The sequence below is a fragment of the Oncorhynchus gorbuscha genome, linkage group LG03 (genome assembly GCF_021184085.1).
Source record: "Oncorhynchus gorbuscha isolate QuinsamMale2020 ecotype Even-year linkage group LG03, OgorEven_v1.0, whole genome shotgun sequence".
Classification (NCBI taxonomy): domain Eukaryota; kingdom Metazoa; phylum Chordata; class Actinopteri; order Salmoniformes; family Salmonidae; genus Oncorhynchus; species Oncorhynchus gorbuscha.
Genome location: NC_060175.1, coordinates 40,110,072 through 40,124,156, shown reverse-complemented (window position 1 = coordinate 40,124,156; position 14,085 = coordinate 40,110,072). Strand labels below are relative to the sequence as shown.

The following is a 14,085-nucleotide window of genomic DNA, read 5'->3' as shown; positions in this document are numbered from 1 at the left end:
ACAGGGACCAAACCCTACAGCGAATCCAGCACGACTAGAAGGAACGTTCTGGAGAAACTGGTTGAGGCAACGGATTCCATAGGCCTAGTATCATGGCACTTTTCAGTCAGTACAATTCACAGCAGGCATAACAATATCTTTATCAACCCAAACTCAGCCATATCCACAAACCAGTGTGAGGCGGTCTGTCATCATCTGGAAGAACACCGTGCTCAAATCACGCTGATCCCACAGAGCTGGAGCCAAGCTGGGCCATCTGAGGCTAGCTAGGAGATTCCTCAGTTAGGACGGAGAAAGGTCAGAGTGCAGGTCATGGTGAGAAAAAGACATCTCGCCATCTATAATTTGGGTGACCAATATGAGGTAAGGCAGTGTCTTGTAGGCAGCAAGCACTGACATAGCAAGGAGGTAATTTGGTTGCATTGAGTTTGCTGTGTAACAGTAATAAGGTTTACAGCTCTGCTGAATACTGTGACTCACTTTAGAGTGCATGTTACACCTAACAGGAACATAAAACACTCACACAGTGGGTTGCCTTTTTGACTGCTGTGCATCAGGTCACAATGCTGCAGAGGAAGGGACGTGTGATAATTACACAGGTTCTCACACTGTGTGTGTGTGTGTGTGTGTGTGTGTGTGTGTGTGTGTGTGTGTGTGTGTGTGTGTGTGTGTGTGTGTGTGTGTGTGTGTGTGTGTGTGTGTGTGTGTGTGTGTGTGTGTGTGTGTGTGTGTGTGTGTGTGTGTGTGTGTGTGTGTGTGTGTGTGTGTGTGTGTGTGTGTGTGGTGTTTTCACACATTTTACTATACTTGTAAGTACCAGAAGTCCTCACAAGAATAGTAAACCACCTAAAGAGAAGTGAAAACATTTTGCCTGTCCTCACTTGTAAAACGGCTAGATTAAGCTTAGGGGTTAGGGTAAATATGTATCAATTGTTGGTTGCCTAAAAGTCCTCACAACCAGTGTGTGTGTGTGTGTGCTGTGGTGTAAACTACTTAAGTAAAAATACTTTGGGGTAATTGTAGTTGACTATTTATATATATACACATATATGTATATTTTCTTACCCCTTTTTTGCCCCAATTGGCAGTTACAGTCTTGTCACATCGCTGCAACTCCCTTACGGACTCGGGAGAGCCGAAGGTCGAGAGCCGTGTGTCCTCCGAAACACAACCCAACCAGGCCACACTGCTTCCTGACACAATGCCCACTTAACCCACTAATGTCAGCATGCACTGCGGCCAGCCCGCCACAGGAGTCGCTAGTGCGCAATGGGACAAGGACATCCCTGCCGGCCAAACCCTCCCCTAACCCGAACGATGCTGGGCCAATTGTGTGCCACCCCATTGGTCTCCCGGTCGCGGCCGGCTGTGACAGGGCTTGGACTCAAACCCAGAATAGTGACACAGCTAGCACTGCGATGCAGTGTCTTAGACCACTGCACCACCTTGTACTCCATACATTTCCCCTGACTCCCAAAAGTACTTGTTACATTTTGAATGCTTCGTAAGACAGGAAAATGGTCCAATTCACAGACTTATCAAGAGAACACGTAGTCATCCCTTCTGCCTCTGATCCGGCAGACTCCCTAAACACAAATGCATCTTTAGTAAATGATGTCTGAGTGTTGGAATGTGCCACTGGCTATCCATACATTTAAAAAAACAATAAAATGGTTGTCTGCTTTGCTTAATATAAGTACTTTTGATACTTAAGCCAATTTGTAAGTCGCTCTGGATAAGAGCGTCTGTTAAATGACTTAAATGTAAATGTTAAGTATATTTAGAACCAAATAGTAGTATTTTATTGGGTGACTTCCACTTGAGTAACTTTCTATTAAGGTATGACAATTGTGTGTGTGTGTGTGTGTGTGTGTGTGTGTGTGTGTGTGTGTGTGTGTGTGTGTGTGTGTGTGTGTGTGTGTGTGTGTGTGTGTGTGTGTGTGTGTGTGTGTGTGTGTGTGTGTGTGTGTGTGTGTGTGTGTGTGTGTGTGTGTGTGTGTGTGTGTCTCTAACAGCTCTTATGAAGCTAGACTGGCCACTACATCTTGACTTGAGGATGATTAAAGAGCTCTGTTCAGGGAAGACTCCCTCAGAAGAATCCAGGAAGCTCTCCTTTGTATGACTACTGTATTGTGTATCAGTCTGGTCATCCCCCTGTCGTCTGATGCTGCGCTACAGTTACATTGGATAAAAGCGTCTGCTAAATGGCATATATTACATCAGTCTCTGAAACTGTGTGCTTGTAACTAGAGATCTGACATTAGGCCCTAAACATTTACTTGTAATACACCCAGTGGTCCTTACCAAAGCCCTATAGTAGGCCCTTTCCAGGTGGACAGAACATAACATTTATGAAGGACATTGGGCACAGAAACATCTTTACAGTTGTGTAAATGTAGGATAAATGCTTTCGCATAGCCTATCGTCATCCCAACAGGCACACAAAGCATTCACAACTTTGCCATAAAACATTTTTGGTGTCATCTAGCAGAACTTCTTATCCAGAGTGGCAAGACTAACAGTATAACTGTTTTCAAATCTTGTCATATAGGTCTCGGCTAGAGTAAAACTCACCTAAGGATATTCAGTATCAACAACGATCTGCCTTGCTCTCCTTTCTCTGCTGCTAGCTACATGAAACAACTTACTGCACCAAACCCCTGCAACCTGCCTCTCCTCACCTCCCCCTAGTGCTGCTCGCCCCCGCCTTGGACCAGAGCCCAGAGCTCAAAAGCAGCCTCAGCATCCTTGTCCGCTGCTCCAACCTCAGCATGAGTGTACACACACACACACACACACACACACACACACACACACACACACACACACACACACACACACACACACACACACACACACACACACACACACACACACACACACACACACACACACACACACACACACACACACACACACACACACACGCGAGCACACACTTTCATAAAATAACACACAGCCAGCCTGCCACAGCTAACTGTCACAACCTTTGGGCCACCAACACTACAACATTATAAAAACAGTTTCTTTACATGTCTAGCTGGAGTTTGTTGCATAAAGACGACATTGTCTGCAACAGATGGGCACTGCAGCATTGACAGGAGCAGGTAAGGGTTCCAGCTCAAAACTCACCACAGACTGTGTGTGTCTGTACCCTCATTGCAAAGCTATTTCAAGGTGGTTCTCTATAAATCTGACACCATGGCCAGTCCCTGGGATTAATTTAAGAGAACAGGACATGCATAAAACATGACAGACGCAGACAGAGAGACGGGGGAGACAGAGCAGAAATACACCCAGTGTAATATGGTATGCACAGACGCCACTCAGTGCAGCAAGAGCATCAAACCAGCGGAAGGACAGATATAGAAGAAAGCACAGAGATTGTGAGAGGTATAAACAAAGACAGAATATTGCAGCATTGTATGCCATCTGCGCTGTGCTACAAGCACACACATCTACACAGTCGTTCAGAGGAGAGAGAGGAGAAGAGATAGAGGGAGAGATGGTGGAGAGTGGCGCCTCAGCCATGATGATCTAGTCTAGTCTAACACCCACCTCTGCTCAGTGCGCTGGCTGCTGCCGATTCCTGACGCAGCAATCTGAGCCTCCTGAAGCAGGGCTGGGATGGAGGTAGAGCAGAGCAGGGACGGAACAGCCAGCTTCCAAGAAGAAAAACACAGCGAGACGAGAGGAGTGAAGAGTGAGGAAGAATGAGAGGACTGGTGGATGCCTTCCCCTCTGGTATGTGTTCCTGTGTCAGTGGCTGTGTGTCTGAGCAACTGAAAGAATGGGCATGTCTGTCTGAGCATAGGACAGAAAGACTGAGACAAGGAGAGGGAGGGATAGAGAGAAAGACAGAGAGAGAGAGACAGAATGAATGTGTGTGTGTGATGAGTGAACCTACAGAGTCAGTGTGAGTCAATGAGAACAGATGCATTAAAGGCACTCCCTCCCACACACACCTCCCTTTGCACTGTCAGCGCTAGAGTAAGCATGCGGAGGAACAGAGGGAGAGCGCGAGAGACAGACAGAAGGTGAGGAGAAGAGATGGAAGTGGGAAACCGCTTCCTCCAATATTAATTAAATGATGATTGGAGAGGAAGGAGACAATAGCAGCGTGTGCCTTTTCAGCCTGCTGATGGCAGGGAACCATTTTCTTAGACAGAAGGGCAAGGCTGTGTAGCTTATCACTGAAACACAAACAAAAGCCATGGATTGGGTTTAAAGACTGGCAAATTTAATCAAGCGTATGTGGGCTTGGGAAATTTAGCTGTTTACAAATGTTATCTGGACCATAGGAAAGCATTGGCCAATGAAGCTCAATAGCAGTCCAAGTTCCAATTCTAGCAAAACAAGCCATTCAAAATGAATAAGAGCAGGTCAATAAGCCTACATTTGGAACTTGGCAAAATATCTAATTCATTGCTTTACTCTTCCTCTTTTTGTTTATTTTCTCTGCTTATGTTTGTGGGGCTATGGTTTTCAGCTCAGTTTCCCTGATTGTGTTAGTGTGCCTCAGTGTGTGTGAAGCCCAGAACCCCGGGGGACTAGTGGCTCTACTTTTGTGCACTACTGTCCTTGGCCTCTCTCTCTCCGAGCTAAAGCCCGGTCACGACATCACCAGCTTCTGTTCCAGCAGCTACACCTCGACTCCACCCTTTTCACATATCCCAGCAGTGAAGGGTGTCACTCAGACAGCTATGCATCCATCCAGAGGAACTGTGCCATGCTGAATTAGAACAGATCCATGCATTTTCATTGAGTAGTTCGAGGAACCCTAGATATGTCAAGGAGAACGCTACTTGGGCTTCTTCTACAATCCCTTTTCCTTCATCATGACTCAGGAAGGAAAATGGTATCTGCCAAGTTGCATATTACACATTGATAAATGTGTAATAGATCTAGCTTGATTCAGTAACACGATTCAGAAATGGTCTAAACTGACCTATATTCCTGCTGCTCTTACATAATCCCCATCTCCACCGCCATTGCCCCCAGGTGCTGGTGTTCAGTATGCTGCTCTGTAACCAGAGTGAGTATCTGAAGTGTATTAGGATGCTCCGCTCTGAATCGGAGCCAGACAGCGCCATGAGGGAGGGCTGGGCGCGGCTCCTGTTCCTGCCAGGTGCTTAAGTGTTTGCCCTCCTCACTAGCAGCTGGGTAGTTCAGAACAGCCCAACCAATTACACTAACCCCTCACTCACTACCCAGGGAGAGCACAGAAATGCAAGGCGCATAACTGAGACCAAAATACTCTCGTATTAGTTTATCTGGATTCACATATAGCCCTAGGGCCTAATGGTCGTACATATAATAATAGCCTATACATCAGTACAATGGGATTCATCTCAGCATGGCCTACTCAGTAGAAATAGGTTCATTAGTATGGCCTACTGTGTTCAATTATATTAGAACAGATTGGCTAATTAGAATGGTCAGATTAATTTACATTAGGCTACCATTGAACAGCTAGATTAATTTACTCATTATTACATGGTAATGCCACAGGAAACCAAAAACAAAAGGAGCGGTCAAACTCTAGCATTTTAGAGTAGATGAGGACATTTAGATTGCATCTTTGCAAATTAATGAAAACAGGTTGAGTTGTTCATCAGTGCCTCTGACTGATGCATCATGGCGAGTGAGTGAGCCTGCTGTCCTAAAAGGACTGCTCCTGAGTTGGCTTGGCAGATTGTTTTACACCATACCAACCTTGTGCCATACTGGGATATTCAGTAATACTGGCACTGAACACAATGGGTGCTATTTTCAAACCCACTGGGTCTCTGTAATCTGAAGGTTAGCAATGCTAACAAGTAAATGCAAAACACCATAGAGAATGCTAACTAAATGCTTACAAGCGCATTGCGAACATTTAATAGTCTCTGACCTAAACTATATGCAGGACAGACATCCCAGCTCATAAAGTTATACATGTAAATCCAAAATGCTACTCACAGTTTGATTCACGCCAAAAACAAATAGACAGCATGGCTCTTGATCAGGAGGGGATTCTCTGCTGTTATCATACGTAGCTTGATTTTATTTTACAAGAAGCTAACCATTTAGCTATATAGCTAACTAGCTACTAAATTAGCAAACCAAATGCACAACTTTAGAGGATTTAGCTAAGTTTAGACAGTTAACTTGTAACTATTTAGTTATTTAGCTGGCAAACAATTAGTTGTGAATTCCATACTGTAACTAGATTGATTGGCGAGTGCTGCACAAACGTTTGGACATCACAAAGCTTCGGTCTCTTGTCATTGTGTGCTTGTAACCAAACACCACAAATCGGGACTACCGGTAAGCTTCATAATGAAAAAATATGTGACAGGTGAAATGAAAAACGCAATATTCTTTATATCCAAATGTATTGCACATGTTGACTGCAGATATTTACTTACAAATATTCAAATTTATGTTAAAATTCTGAGAAATAAGTATTGAGAAACGATCCCGTGGCTATTTCCATTGGTATACACAGTGCCTTCAGAAAGTATTTACGCTCCTTGAAGTATTCCACATTTTTTGGTGTTACAGCCTGAATTCAAAATGGTTTAATTATTAGTTTCTCACCCTTTGACACACAATACCTCATAATGTAAAACATAATGACAAAGTGTAAACATGTTTTGAATTTTTTTTCAAATTTATTGAAAATTAAATACAGAAATGTAATTTACATAAGTACTCTCAGCCCTGAGCCAATACACGTTAGACTCACCTTTGGCAGAAATTACAGCTGTGAGTCTTACTGGGTAAGTCTCTAAGAGCTTTACACACCTGGATTGTACAAGCTCTCAAGTTGGTTGTTGATCATTTCTAAACTGCCTTTTTCAAGTCTAGCCATAGATGTTGAAGCAAATTTAAGTCAAATCTGAAACTAGGCCACTCAGAAATATTCAATGACATCTTGGTAAGCAACTCCAGTGTATATTTGGCCTTGTGTTTTAGGTTATTGTCCTGCTGAAAGGTGAATTTGTCTCCTAGTATCTGTTGGAAATCAGACAACGAGGTTTTCCTCTAGGATTGTGCCTGTGCTTAGCTCTATTCCATTTATTTTAATCATAAAAAACTCCATAGTCCTTGCCGATGACAGGCATACACATAACCAATGTTCCCACTCATTTTTCGATGCACTGAGGTAATTTCAGGTCTGCTGAGCACAAACTTGAAAGTTGTGAAAATGTTGTGCAACTTCCAGAGAGCGTTTACTGTGAACACTGAGGCTGTACCCACTTTAAGTTACAGTTTTAACAGTGGCCAAGTAGGCTACTGTGGTTATTTGATCAAAATGTAGGCCTACCAGAGTGACCTACCATTAAAACAATGGAGAAAATGCAACCCATAACATTTTAACAGAGAAGTAGCTGTTTTATCATTCAGCCTACATTAGCAGCCAATATGTGGTGTTGAATGTAGGCCTGCCTACATTTCATGAGACTTTTGAGAAAAACATGCAGTGCTTCACATGAACCCTTTTACCTACTTGTCCTTCAAACAAGGAGGTGACTGAAAATGCAAGAAACTACTTTAGAAAATAAAATAAATAATTATTCCAGAGAATCAGACAAATTATGCTACCGTCTGCCTATGGCTACTTAGCTTATTCAATCCCAAAATACAACACTGCCCTTTAAGAAAGAAAAAAAACTTGATTTCAAAGATGGACAGAAATGTACACGTTTTGTGCTCTTGTAGGAAGCAATCACTCCCCTATTGCTGACTACAAATGATCTCTAACTAGCAAAGGATATTAGAGCGTTGGGCCAGTAACCGAAAGGTTTCTGGATCGAATCCCCGAGCTGACAAGATACAAATATGTCATTCTGCCCCTGAGCAAGGCAGTTAACACACTGTTCCCGGGCGCCGAAGACGTGGATATTGATTAAGGCAGCCCCTCGCACCTCTCTGATTCAGAGGGGTTGGGTTAAATGTAGAGGACACATTTCAGTTGAAGGTATTCAGTTGTACAACTGACTAGGTATCCCGCTTTCCCTTTTTAATTAACAAAACATAGCTACATGCAGCTCTCGCTTTGATCTCCAAACAAGCGCATCTACTCACGACCAACCGTGCTGTAAACAGTCCAGTTCAAAGTAAACGCACAGATCAACGGCAATGGTATATTTGCATATAGGCCTACGGCAGCTCTGATTGGTTATGCCACACCGGTCAATGTAGAACAGAGTGTCAATGCAATAGAATCCTACTCCGATGCGTTTTGTCTACAACAAAATCTCTTGCATAGTTGGTTTTGTTTCGGTATGTTGCATTGAAAGTGGCTAACATCGCGTTGATTCGATCACAATTGCCACAGTAAAGGGAAATGTTGATAGTGTTAACAGGGGAAACTGAAATTTAATCTTGTGCTTCTCTCCGTGTGATTTTTATTCTGCACTGCAGGCCCAGGGAGCTGCATGGCTGTCTTGGGGCTACAGCATGCCCGCGTGCAGTTTAGAGGGAACCTATGTCCATAACATGATGCAGCCACCACCATGCTTGAAAATATGAAGAGTGGGACTTAGTGATGTGTTGTGTTGGATTTGCCCCAAACATAAGGACATGCAGTAAATGTCATTTCTTTGAGACATTTTTTGCAGTTTTACTTTAGTGCCCAAACAGGGTGCATGTTTTGGAATATTTTTGTTTTGTACAGGCTTCCTTCCTTTCACGATGTCATTTAGGTTACTATTGTGGAGAAACTACAATGATGTTGATCCATCCTCAGTTCTCCTATTACAGCCATTAAACTCTGTAACTGTTTTAAAGTCCCCACTGAAATCCCTGAGCGGTTTCCTTCCTCTCCATCCACTGAGTTAGGAAGGACAACTGTATCTTTGTAGTGACTGGGTTTATTGATAAACCATCCAAAGTGTAATTAATAACTTCAATATGCTTAAAGGGATATTCAATGTCTGTTATTAAAAATGTATTATAAAAAAAATCTACCAATAGGTGAACTTCTTTGTGAGGCATTGGAAAATCTCCCTGGTCTTTCTGGTTGAATCTGTTTTTGAACTTCACTGGACGACTGAGGGTCCTTATAGATAAAAGTTATTCAAATATCACGTTAAACACTATTATTGCACACAGAGTGAGTCCTTGCAACTTATGTGACTTGTTAAGCAAATGTTTACTCCTGAACTTATTTAGGCTTGCCATAACAATGGGTTGAATACTTATTGACTCAAGACATTACAGCTTTTCACTTATAATTCATTTGTCAAACAATTCTAAAAACACAATTCCACTTTAACATTATGGTGTATTGTGTGTAGGCCAGTGACACAAAATCTCAATTTAATACATTTTAAATTCAGTCTGTAACAAAAAACATGGAAAAAGTCAAGGGGTCATAGATACTTTCTGAAGACATTGTACGATATACGGCCCAAGCCTACTCGTGAGACAGCCACAGAAACCAGTAAGTCTTCGCCAACTCTCATTGGGGATTACTACACACTGTACAAGCAACAGGTATTAAGCAAACAAATAACAGGCTGAGGCATTAGTCTATAACTTCTTGAATTATACAGAGCATTTCATGCCACACTAAGCCCATAAAATAGTATGGAATGCAATGATTCAGTCCTCACTGCACTACAGAGTGATGGGTCTCTAATGACATACATAAGAAAGAGGTGACTGTGCAACTAGCTATGCCTACAACTCCAATACTTTGTTGGTGTAGAGGGGTAGCGTGAAGTGAACATTTTGAATGCTGAGAAATACTGATTGGGGAGGACACATTTTAGTGCTGAGCGATTAGTGCTTTATGAGGTTGGGTCAGTTTTATTATTAAAAAAAGAATTCACGTGAAAGATTAGTGGAATCTGTGTGGGTAGCTGGACAGGTAGGATGACTGACAGTGAAGGTGAACAGGTAGTCACGTGTCAGGTGACAGAGGAATGGATGAGACTGAGGCAGGAATTCCTTTAACCATAAAGTGGTATATTTACTGAGTAGTGTGGATTCATGGACGCACAGAACTTCTGGATCAGATGGAGTTAAGGAAGAGAAAGCAGCGAGATCAGGCGATGGCAATTTCCTCCTTTTATGGAGTTGAGATCTGTCGGACATTTCCACCTGACCTAATGAAAGTGCCCCTGGCCCAGCTGTGTAAATGGCAATGAATTTTATAAAGGATTATTCCACCAACTCCATGGGCCTTTTCTACACACGGTTTTCGATTACAATGATTTTAAAGCGTTTTAATGGATATATTCCAAAGCCAAAACATTGAAAATATTCCATTGTCTCTGCCAGGAGATGTTTGATGGGTAAACATCAAACAAGAAAATTACTATGAAATAATACAATATTAATTACTTTGTTTTTATTTGATTACTTTATTCGTTTTAATTCTTTAAAGTAATCTTCTCATCTCTGCTCAGGCAGTATCAGTCAGCAAGCCGCTGATTGAATCCCCGAGCTGACATGGTAAAAATGTGTTGTTCTGCCCCTGAACAAGGCAGTTAACCCACTGTTCCTAGGCAGTCATTGAAAATAAGAATTTGTTCTTAACTGACTTGCCTAGTTAAATGAAGGTTAAATAAAAAAGTATGCTGCAGAGCTGTCTGATGAAATCACTTAACTAGTTCTTCAAAGAAGATAAGGTATACTTTCACAAGCTGTCTCTGGCCCCTCTTTATGTGTTGCGTACTTTCCTTTCTCATGCGGTTTATGCGGTCTGTATGTATCTAACCTAACATGATCTGTATCTAATGACGAAACGTTCATGTCTATGCCCTAACAATGGGAGTCGTTGTCCAGAAGGCTGGAAGGCAAGCGACAAGCTTAGGTCCAAAATAATCCCATTGAATCGCATTATGCTTATTTTGGACAGATTTTGGCGAGTGAAACCTCTCGCATCACCTCTTCCTCTCTGATCAGTCTATTGACACTGAAAAAAACTGGGGCAATGGCTTATGGTCATTGCATTTAATTACCACGTTCCTGCACCAAACTAGGTAGAATATTTTCTTAATGCAAACAACAACTCCCTTCAGTCTTCCATTCCTCTCAAAGATTTTAGAGAAGGCTGTTGCGCAGCAACTCACTGCCTTCCTGAAGACAAACAATGTATACGAAATGCTTCAGTCTGGTTTTAGACCCCATCATAGCACTGAGACGGCACTTGTGAAGGTGGTAAATGACATTTTGATGGCATCGGACCGAGGCTCTGCATCTGTCCTCGTGCTCCTAGACCTTAGTGCTGCTTTTGATACCATCGATCACCACATTCTTTTGGAGAGATTGGAAACCCAAATTGGTCTACACGGACATGTTCTGGCCTGGTTTGGGTCTTATCTGTCGGAAAGATATCAGTTTGTCTCTGTGAATGGTTTGTCCTCTGACAAATCAACTGTACATTTCGGTGTTCCTCAAGGTTCTGTTTTAGGACCACTATTGTTTTCACTATATATTTTACCTCTTGGGGATGTTATTCGAAAACATAATGTAAACTTTCACTGCTATGCGGATGACACACAGCTGTACATTTCAATGAAACACGGTGAAGCACCAAAATTGCCCTCGCTAGAAGCATGTGTTTCAGACATAAGGAAGTGGATGGCTGCAAACTTTCTACTATTAAACTCGGACAAAACAGAGATGCTTGTTCTAGGTCCCAAGAAACAAAGAGATCTTCTGTTGAATCTGACAATTAATCTTAATGGTTGTACAGTCGTCTCAAATAAAACTGTGAAGGACCTCGGCGTTACTCTGGACCCTGATCTCTCTTTTGAAGAACATATCAAGACCATTTCGAGGACAGCTTTTTTCCATCTACGTAACATTGCAAAAATCAGAAACTTTCTGTCCAAAAATGATGCAGAAAAATTAATCCATGCTTTTGTCACTTCTAGGTTAGACTACTGCAATGCTCTATTTTCCGGCTACCCGGATAAAGCACTAAATAAACTTCAGTTAGTGCTAAATACGGCTGCTAGAATCCTGACTAGAACCAAAAAATTTGATCATATTACTCCAGTGCTAGCCTCTCTACACTGGCTTCCTGTCAAAGCAAGGGCTGATTTCAAGGTTTTACTGCTAACCTACAAAGCATTACATGGGCTTGCTCCTACCTACCTCTCTGATTTGGTCCTGCCGTACATACCTATACGTACGCTACGGTCACAAGACGCAGGCCTCCTAATTGTCCCTAGAATTTCTAAGCAAACAGCTGGAGGCAGGGCTTTCTCCTATAGAGCTCCATTTTTATGGAACGGTCTGCCTACCCATGTCAGAGACGCAAACTCGGTCTCAACCTTTAAGTCTTTACTGAAGACTCATCTCTTCAGTGGGTCATATGATTGAGTGTAGTCTGGCCCAGGAGTGGGAAGGTGAACGGAAAGGCTCTGGAGCAACGAACCGCCCTTGCTGTCTCTGCCTGGCCGGTTCCCCTTTTTCCACTGGGATTCTCTGCCTCTAACCCTGTTACGGGGGCTGAGTCACTGGCTTGCTGGGGCTCTCTCGTGCCGTCCCTGGGGGGGTGCGTCACCTGGGTGGGTTGATTCACTGTTGTGGTCGGCCTGTCTGGGTTTCCCCCCTTTGGGTTGTACCGTGTCGGAGATCTTTGTGGGCTATACTCGGCCTTGTCTCAGGATGGTAAGTTGGTGGTTGTAGATTTCCCTCTAGTGGTGTGGGGGCTGTGCTTTGGCAAGTGGGTGGGGTTATATCCTTCCTGTTTGGCCCTGTCCGGGGTGTCCTCGGATGGGGCCACAGTGTCTCCTGACCCCTCCTGTCTCAGCCTCCAGTATTTATGCTGCAGTAGTTTATGTGTCGGGGGGCTAGGGTCAGTTTGTTTATCTGGAGTACTTCTCCTGTCCTATTCGGTGTCCTGTGTAAATCTAAGTGTGCGTTCTCTAATTCTCTCCTTCTCTCCTTCTTTCTCTCTCTCGGAGGACCTGAGCCCTAGAACCATGCCCCAGGACTACCTGACATGATGACTCCTTGCTGTCCCCAGTCCACCTGGCCATGCTGCTGCTCCAGTTTCAACTGGCCTGGGCCCTAGGACCATGTCCCAGGACTACCTGACATGAGGACTCCTTGCTGTCCCCAGTCCACCTGGCCATGCTCCTGCTCCAGTTTCAACTGTTCTGCCTTACTATTATTCAACCATGCTGGTCATTTATGAACATTTGAACATCTTGGCCACGTTCTGTTATAATCTCCACCCGGCACAGCCAGAAGAGGACTGGCCACCCCACATATGCTCTCTCTAATTCTCTCTTTCTTTCTCTCTCTCGGAGGACCTGAGCCCAAGGACCGTGCCCCAGGACTACCTGACATGATGGCTCCTTGCTGTCCCCAGTCCACCTGACTGTGCTGCTGCTCCAGTTTCAACTGTTCTGCCTTATTATTATTTGACCATGCTGGTCATTTATGAACATTTGAACATCTTGGTCATTTTCTGTTATAATCTCTACCCGGCACAGCCAGAAGAGGACTGGCCACCCCACATAGCCCGGTTCCTCTCTAGGTTTCTTCCTAGGTTTTGGCCTTTCTAGGGAGTTTTTCCTAGCCACCGTGCTTTTACACCTGCATTGTTTGCTGTTTGGGGTTTTAGGCTGGGTTTCTGTACAGCACTTTGAGATATCAGCTGATGTACAAAGGGCTATATAAATAAATTTGATTTGATTTGATTTGATTCAGTCTAGCGTCCCACATAGTTCTAAACGTGATTTCTCAGGTTTCTCTTGTGAATGACTTGATTTCACTCTTGAGAAAACACGCATTGGGCACACACAAAAATGTAATAAAATGGAATTCAAATAATTGAAACCGATGTCATTCAATTAGTTGTTTAATAACCCCCCCCCCCCCAAAAAAAAATTGGTTAATCGCTCAGCACTATCACATTTATAGCCTCATACATATTAGCCTGCTTACAGTGGGCTGCCCTTGAGTATTTGAGCTGTAACGGATGTTTGCCGCCATTTTGCAGCCATTTTACAATTCATTAGAATTCCAGCTATAAATGTCTGGCTTGATATATTTTGCTTATGCAAATCCTAATTACATTATCACAGGCGCACAGCAGACGGCCTAATAATTGATATAGTGATGAGTACC

At 43.2% G+C, this 14,085-nt stretch overlaps 1 protein-coding gene across 4 annotated transcripts in view; it reads right to left on the bottom strand.

Moving 5' to 3' along the window:
• LOC124031370 (voltage-gated potassium channel subunit beta-2-like) overlaps positions 1-14,085 on the bottom strand; it is a 148,422-nt gene that overhangs the window by 125,162 nt on the left and 9,175 nt on the right. For 2 of the 4 annotated variants that reach the window (XM_046342513.1, XM_046342515.1), the window contains exon 1: positions 3,559-3,885. The exons of the other annotated variants lie outside the window; for them this stretch is intronic. The gene's annotated coding sequence lies outside the window, so the exon portion shown is untranslated. Of the gene's footprint in view, positions 1-3,558; positions 3,886-14,085 lie in introns of those variants that run through there. 4 annotated transcript variants of the gene reach the window in all.